The sequence below is a fragment of the Pelecanus crispus genome, chromosome 4 (assembly GCF_030463565.1).
Source record: "Pelecanus crispus isolate bPelCri1 chromosome 4, bPelCri1.pri, whole genome shotgun sequence".
In the NCBI taxonomy this organism is placed as follows: domain Eukaryota; kingdom Metazoa; phylum Chordata; class Aves; order Pelecaniformes; family Pelecanidae; genus Pelecanus; species Pelecanus crispus.
In genome coordinates this window covers 14056474-14065113 of record NC_134646.1, presented here as the reverse complement: position 1 = coordinate 14065113, position 8640 = coordinate 14056474, and the positions used below count along the sequence as shown (strand labels likewise).

Here is an 8640-nt window from a genome sequence, read left to right as displayed (position 1 = left end):
CGCTCTTGTACAAATCACAAGCAATTTGGGCTATGGTAAAGCCCCTCTCCAAGCACTTGCAGGTGGCCAGCAAAATTCGCATGGAAGGCTGTGCCACAGGTGTTCAAATGGACAAGGATTCTTAGGGACTAATAAAGAACAGAATAGCTAAATAATCTTGTCATGTTAGTATTATCTTAATAATAAAAAAAATCTATAATGAATAATGGGTTTGCATGACAGCGTTCTCCTAACCCTCCATTGTGCTACGTGCATGTGCATGAGTGTGCATCTACTACAATTTTTTTACTAGGACCCCCACCAGCTAAAAAGCATTACAGCCATCACAGAATGGCAGTAATTCTAAACCAGGGCCAGATAAGGTATATTATACACAATTTTTATAGAAAGTGTGAATTATAAGGTGTATCTGACTGCTTTCTTTGGAAAAATGTTGAAAGGGAAATTACAGCATTATGACATTCCTACCCATGGCACAAAGCACCACGTGCTCCGTTCCCCATCGTAAAGCAAATCACAATAGCATTCCAATAAAAATACAGCCTATTGCCCCTGTACCTGCTTAGGGATAACTGGAGTAATGCAGAGGCAAAATCAGGCTCCTGAGCTTCAAGAAGCCATACCACAGTCTTCTGCTTAAAGGATAAAGCCACTGTGATTTAAAGCAATTTTTGTAGACAAAGCTACTGGAATAAAAGTCTTAGACTGATATTTTGTTGGATGAGAGTCTATCTTTATTTATCTGGTAGATTAAACATCCTATGATGGTTGCATACTCTGAAATGTTCCATTTCCTCATTTTTACTAATTCCCAGTGAAAGAAACTGTTTCTAATTTCTGCAGCTGGCAGTAGGATTTCTGAAATTGCTGGCTTTGCAGAATGTCCCTTTATCTCTGGAACTGCTCTGGTACATGGCAAAATGTATTAGTCCTTGGGAACAGACGCCTGAAGGATCGAAGCACAACCGATGGTGTGCTTTCCAAAGCTTTAAATCCTTCTGATTTCAAAAAACTTATATAAGAGTCCCAGGATAGCCTGTACATATGCTTCATGTCAGAGAGCCTCTTTTTTTTTTTTTTTTTTTTTAAAAAAAAAAGAAACTACTCTCGAAAGCCAAAGGAACTAGGAATATATTATAAACTCTAGCTGTGATGACATGTAGCACAGTATGGTCTGCTGCAGCACTTGATTATCCTATATTAGCAACAGAGATATTGTGCAATTCACAGAAGGCTGCTCTTCAAAATAAATAGCCAATAACCGCATGCAGAATGCCTTGTTGCTTAATCAGAAATTCTTTGTCTTGCTGATTTAGGGGATCCCTAGCCATCATTGATCACTTTTATCGGTCACGCTAGTATATGGAGTCTGATTACCCCATAGATGAATATTTTTCTGTCCTTCACCTCCAGAAAAGTGAATTTTTGAGTTGCTACACAAAGGCTGTGATGAACCACAGAACACGGTGAAAGAGTATTGGCTCATTAAGGAGAACAAGATCACAGCAGAGAGCAGACATAATGCAAGACTAAAGGAGACGGGGGAAAAGGTTTGTTCTTGACAATACACCTCAAATCTCAGAGTAAAACTTCAGATTCCTGAATTTGTCCAAATTGCAAATTGCTCCTCTGCAGTCTGCAAGTACCTGTGAAACCCGCTTGGCAAAGCGTTTCACCTCCCTCTAGCACAAGTTCATGTGAAGGATGACAGCCTGTTGCTGCTAGCAGCAATCCACTTAGCTGAAATGCTGGAGACAGATGAAGTCCATCTAACAGTTTCAGTTTTACTCTTTGCCCGTGTTGATGTCAATACAGAATTTCAATTTTATTTCCATTTGCTTCTTAAAAACATAAGACAATTACTTAAAAAGATCATTGAAAATGCAGGTTGGTACTCAAAATTTGGAAAATCTGAGAGTGAAATACTTTAACCAAGACTTCCTGTGCCTGTGCAGCAAGTTTTGATGATGTAATAAAGTACTATTTTTTATCTGTTTTTCTGGAAGAAAAACAACCCACAAAAACCCAACAAACCCGAACCAAGCCAAGAACTGAGGCTGTGCTTTTTTTTCCACCTGTTGGCCTCTCTCCTTGCCTCTCCCTCATAAATCTTGAGCTAACTAGCCAACCCCAATTTCTGTTTTACCAGAGAGGTGGGAAGGACACAAAGTTCCTACCAGCTGAGTGATGACTGAGGAGATCAGTAGCTTATTTTGTTGTGTTTGCCAGCAGATGAGCAAATGCCCATATATGATGCAGCTGAGTAGCACTTTGGTGGCCATAATTGGCTACTGCAGATGCTGTTTCCTCTCTGCTGGTGGTTAGGGGGTGAAAGGCTGAGCCAGCAGTGTGGCAGGAGGAGAGCTTGGAGAGCACAGGCATGCATGGGGTGGGGGGAGACAGGCAGGGACGGAAGGCATTTTGTGTGAAAGGACAGAGGAGCTAGTGTTGCTTGGTCTGCTGCCCACAGATTAGCTCATTTCCACAGAGTGGTGCCCCCATTGCCATGCAGATGATTTTGCTCTTAGGAAAGGTATTTCTTGGTTGTATGCTTTGCTCTTGCCCTGCTCACCTGCTGCAGAAGATGGAAGGTGTGGTGTGCAGGGTGATGGGAATAAAGTCTATCCCAGAGTGACAGGCATCAAATGTCATTGTGGGAAACTGGATTCTCTTGTGTTATGGTCTTTACTCCTCTGTTTGGGATGCTGCAGGAGATGTTGCCTCCTCCAGCTTTATTGGGATGGGAAGAAGGGCTAAAACTGGAGGTTTCTGTGTTGGAGTTGTTACTGCTGTTTGCTTGAACTACAGGTAATTAAATAGGTTGTTGAAATGGCATGATTTGCTTAGTGGTTTAGCTATTGCAAATGTCCTCCAGTTCTTCTTGACATGTTACCAGACTCAAATGACGGCTTTAGCAAGCTCTGAAAGGCTGTTTGTGATTGATGTTCACCAGCTCCTGTATAACAAACAAATGGGAAGCTTCCGTGGAACAGAAGACTCTTCTTCATGTGGTCTGTTAATTATTTGTATCGGCTTCATGTGCAGATTCAGGGTCTCTTAATTACCTAAAAATCTTGCTTGTTTAGTGATAAATGGTTTTCCTTATTTTAAACCTTCATGACTTAATGATCTTTCAAAAGATATATATGTGAGCTCTGCTTGTGCCCTAGGAAAAGTGTTATACATTGCTATAGTTTCTGTGCTTCACTTTGGGAAGTTTGGCTGCCTGTACTTTGTCCTCTCAGTTCAGCATTGACTGCAGTATGCAAGCAAATAAAATTAAAGGGGAAAACATATAGAATAAGTGGAAGAGGAGAGACAGTAATATGTATCAAGATCATATTTCCCCTTTCTTTTTTCCTCTCTATAATTAAATTACTGAGGTCTGTGGAGATTCATTGATCACCTTCCCATAATGTGATTTTTTTTTTTTTTTTTCCTGGCTTCTTTCTTCCCACACAAGGCTATTTTCTTTCTCAGTAGTTATTGGGAAATGTTATTCTCCAGTGAGGGCTAATTGAGAATAATTAACCATTGGGCAACATGCAGTCACATTATCAAGCAGAAGAGGGCACTAAATCAAAAGCAGTATGATTACTAAAACCTAGAACAGAGAAAGAATCCCCCATCCCCAAAACCTGGAGCAGAACAATACAGGACAAAATGAATAATGTATGCTTTTTTTCACTGGAGAAAATTGGCTTCATTTTTTTTGAAGTTTAATTGTGGTTTGGAGAAAATCCAAATCATACAGTTCCTTTTCATTCCACTGTTATAGTAAGTGACTAATTTCCAATGCAAAGTATTTGGTGCTGAGGCTGTTATAATATGAGAGGAGCCAAACCTGGAGTAACTGTTCAAGGCTTGACAGTTCTTGCCAATGGAAGCACAATGAGGCTGGATGTGAATGTCTTTGTTTCCATTTAAACGATTAATGAAGTTCTATAAAATCAAAATCACTGCCGTCTTGCCCCTTTTCACTTATTAGTATCAGCAGTAGAAGGGGCTTACACAAAGTACTCAGTCCTGGTTTATAAACAAAGAGAGAAAGACTTTGAAGTGTCTGAATTTGTTACTTTATGAAAAAAAACCTTAATGGCTTGATTTCTATGCCCTGCCTGTTTGCTTTCAGCATGTCTTTTGCAGAATCTTGTCTTCTATAGCAGTTCTGAGATCCTCACTCAGTGCTGTCCACATGAAGACATTTACTAATTGCAGAGCTTGGATGTTTTCATGTTTTCAGTTTCTGATGCTGAAATAATAGGCTATGAAAGATAAATTTGTCTTTGAGGACAATTGTTTTTTTCATTTTTCTTTAAAGCAAAACAGTTGAAAACAAATTAGATAGTCTCTGTAAGAAATTTGTTCTTGGAAAACCACCAGTTTCCAAAGGGTTTTCCTGTATCAGAAGGGTCTGTGTGAGCATTCTGTTTTCTGCTCTAAATTAAGAAAATCAACATGCCGTGTACATCCCATGTATTTTTTGAGTGAAAATGAGGTAAAGTCCTCTTTCATGCTTATTCTTACATTTTTTTCCACTAAAATATTGCAACTGCTATATTCTAAAATATATCTAACATAAGCCACCAACTGCTACAGACTTCCCTCCTTTATATCTGTGTAATTCCTTCTTTCTTGAAAGCAACACAAATTTATTCAAGGGTAAAATCCTGCCCCTGACAGGCTTGTTTCAGCATTGCATTGCTCCCCTGCTCTAATCGCATAACTCCCACGTAATTAGCGGCATTACAACCCCTGCAATGCTGAGGATCAGAAGCTTCTTGTGTTTACCTACTTTACAAGCAAAGTAGCATTGTAGCTTTAAGGAAAGGAGGGTGTGTATTTGGTTTTTTTTTTGGTTTGAGGTTTTGTTTTATTTTATTCTAACTTGTATGCCATTAAGGGGAAATTGTAAAGGAGATAGAATGAATTCAGAAAAGATTAGTATTAGACAAGCAATTTAAAGGACTTTACTGTAAAATACAAGCTGCTTTGGTAGCCTACAGCATGAATAAAATGAAGGGGTAGATAGAAAGCTTAAGTAAGTTTGAGTTAAGCTGACAGTAGCCATGTGTCTTCATAGCACAGAAAGCTTGCATTTGGGGGCAACAAGAAGTCTGAAACTTTGCCTCAAAGCTGTCAGATCTGGAATTCTTCACAGACAGAACCTTTATTTATCTGGTATTTATGCTTGGCAATAGAAATATGTGAATTATCAGATCTATAGACCTCAAATTAGATTCCATATCCCTGCAAAAATAACTCCAAAAGCAGGTGAGTCTTGCTTGTGTGTGCCAAGCTAACCCGATCCCTGGTCTGGGGTCAGGAAGGTGTATTCCCCCCCGCCCTGCAGGCAGGAGCAGCTGAGGGAGATGGGGTGCCTGTGAAGTGTGAATACCAATTTGCTTTCTGACTGGTTGTTGGACCAGCACCTTGCAGTGGCAGGAATTTAAAGCACTGGTGCCATCCTCTGCTACTTGTCTGTCATCTTTTTGTACCTTTTGTACAAAATATTACAGGATTAGGGGAAATACTTGTCTTTTTGTCATATACGAAATAGATATTCAGTGGCCCTTTATGGACTCAGCATTTGAGGTGTTGCTACCTGCAGTTGGCTGGGACTGGTACTAAAGATCTGTTCCAGTTATCAGTAGCGTGTCAAAATAGCCTTCTCCAGTTTGGATGCGTCCAACTTGGTCCACTGCATAAAACTCCATTGGCAGGATAGATGAGGAACTGGTCTCCTGACTTCTGTGTCTGTTCTGCACTGGGGTACAGCGACTCAAGCATATCATGCTGGCCAGACTACTGCTGCCTCTCACCATTCTGAGGGATATTTTCCCACCAGCAATAACCTTTGAGCTCTCAGCTCAGCGTAATACTTTTTTTTTCCTATGAGGTCTTAGTAGGGTCTTAGATGTCACTTTATATAAAAGCAAGACCATTCAAATGTTTCGGAGTTGTGCTAGTGAAGTGATCATTTTTGGGACAAATACATATAACAAAATACCCATCCCAAACAGCCCATTGGGAATTTCCTTCCTGCTGGCAGAGGCAGCTTCAGTAATGTGTAAGGCAGCAGCCAGTAACGTCCCCTGTAGCAGGCTGACAGTGAACACCCTAGAATCCAGCTGTTAGTTTTAGCAAGCATAGGGTTTGGATTTTGGGTTTGATTTCTACAGGCTATCTTTATTTTGGATAATTTTATGCTTAGAGCTTCCTTGAAAATGCTGAGTTTATAGGTTTACAATTAAATGGTAACATGGTGTGTATCCAAGACAAAGCAGGGCTTCCATTAGGATGCCTTTTAAGTGCTTTTAACACATGTCCCACAGCTTCACGTTTCCCATAGCTGTATACAAAGTCAGCTCTACTGTAATGCTTGGTGTACCACAGATTTGTGGTCTATATGGCAGTTCCCTTGTCATCTTTATCTCTGTAATCCCAGCTGTATCCTCTGTGGTCCGTGTGATCCTTTTGCTGCTGTCCCATCAGACCTTCCTCATGTCTTCTAATCCCGCAGTGCCACCAGTTTTCCACTACATCTCCACATACCTCAGATGCCTTCTTTTATAGTGGGGGAGAAAGCAAGTCAGCTAAGAAGTAGCATTGCTGTAGCTGGTACACAGCTGTATGCATATCAATGCATCAACTGGCTGCTGTGGGTCAGCATAAAAAATAGCTCCTTTCTGGTGGGGACACACAGTGGTGTCAGTCTCCTCTGCTCTGATACTTGCATTCTTGAAATTCATAGGAACTTATCTTTGAGATCTCTACCCTTTTATAAAATTGAGCTGAAATTAGCAAATAATGTCAAAGGAAATGGAATGACAGAGAGATGGATGGACACACACATAGCTAGGTCTCAATAAAGCTAATTTCCTTAGGCTAAAATGTAGCTTAGTTTAGTGATGTTGGAATACTGCACAGCAAAAATGGGATACTTTTTCTATGACTCAATAAGCACAATATGGAGTCTATTAAAAGTTCATGTAGAAATAATAATAAAAAAAAAAACACCCACCCACCCCCCAAAATGCTGTCATTTTTATTTTAGAAATTATCAGTAGTTTTTACCATTGCTCTGCCTCTCGATTTTTCACAAAATAGTCTGTATGTTCTGCAAGTCTATCCTAGGAAGGAAAAAAACCTAATTACACCTGTAGAGTTATTGCTACTTCATTAATAATGATTTACAGAATGGACTGACTGACAGAAGGGTCATGGGACCTTCACTCCCTTATTTCTTCTGGGTCATTTCTTGGTCATTTCTCCTGGGTCATACTTCTGGGTCTGCATCAGTGCAACTTCCCCCTTTCATCTGAACAACCGAAGGCAGTAAGCTCAGCATATAGAATTAGCTAGGCTACAGTCTTTTGAGGACTGGCATTTAAAAAGTAATGTGGACTGCAGCTTTCTATATGCAAAAGAGGCAGAGAAGCATCTGTTGAACTGCTGACCCCACATTATCGCACAGCAGTGTCCCAGCAATAACACTTTTGAATTGACTGCAGGTCTACCTTGTGAGTGCATGAAAAGGGCCACTACTACTTTTTCTTTTTTTTTTTTTGATAGCTGCATCACTCATATAACTTCAAAAAATCATCCAGCTGACCTGATCCAAATCCCTTGGTGGCCCTGCTTTTTTTCATTTTGAAGTTTCATATTTTTCAGCATGGTTTTCCAACTAGCTTAAGGTAAACCAAAGAGAGATGTCCCTAAGAGAAATACAATATTCCATATTCTAGTTTCATTAAAAAAAAAAAAAAACAAAAACAAACCATCAAAAAACCCCAACCAAAACAAACAAAAAGAAGCAGCACCAGAGAAAGAACTGAAGATTCCATTGTGATTATCTCAAACCAGTGCTGTTTTTCTCTGCAGAGAAGCACAGGTCTCTATGCTCAGAGAGCACTTGCCATGACGCCCTCTCTCCCAGAGAGGTGCTGCTGAACTTCCACAGCTCAGCTCGTTAGAAGAAAAAGTGAGAAGTGGGAGTCATGTAAATAGATTAAGGGATGCAGAAACATTTGTCCTGTGGCATCCAAACAGAGAGGGGAGAAAAACTGAATAAACAGAGGACTGCATAGGCCAGGTGGCAGGAAAATGAACATCGGCATTACAGAAGGGACCACTTAAAGTCTACATTTAGAGCACCCTGAAGTGGCGGCCGTGTCAACTCATGCCCAGTGTCTCCATGAAGGAGCTACTGAGCTGTACAAAGCAGCTTTGGTGTATACGGCTTTTGCTCAGCTGACAGTGGGCCTATGTTTTGAAAAAAAGCTGTCCGCTCTTCTTATCTGTGAAAAGGATCATGGCAAGAGGTTTTCTTCTTTTTCTGAAATTTAACTTGGACCCATGGAAAGAAGAAGAAGAAGAAAAAAAAAAAGTGAACATGTCAAGTCAGGACTAATTAAGCACTAAAGATAAAGCTGACAGCTCTTGGGTCTGCCAGGCTGCAAAAGAACTAGAATGGAGGGCTAAAACTCCTACCCAGCTAGACTTATTTCCAGTCTATAACAAGGCAATTTTTGCCAGGAACCCTTTAATCTTTTCCTCCCAATATCCTACTGTTGTGGTTTAACCCCAGTTGGCAACCAAGCACCATACAGCTGCTTGCTCACCCTCCCCCTGCCCCGG

General features: G+C 40.4%; 1 protein-coding gene across 1 annotated transcript in view; it reads left to right on the top strand.

The window, feature by feature from the left end:
• The window catches only part of ELF2 (E74 like ETS transcription factor 2), a 54193-nt gene that overhangs the window by 3267 nt on the left and 42286 nt on the right, over window positions 1-8640 (top strand). The gene's annotated exons all lie outside the window — the stretch shown is intronic.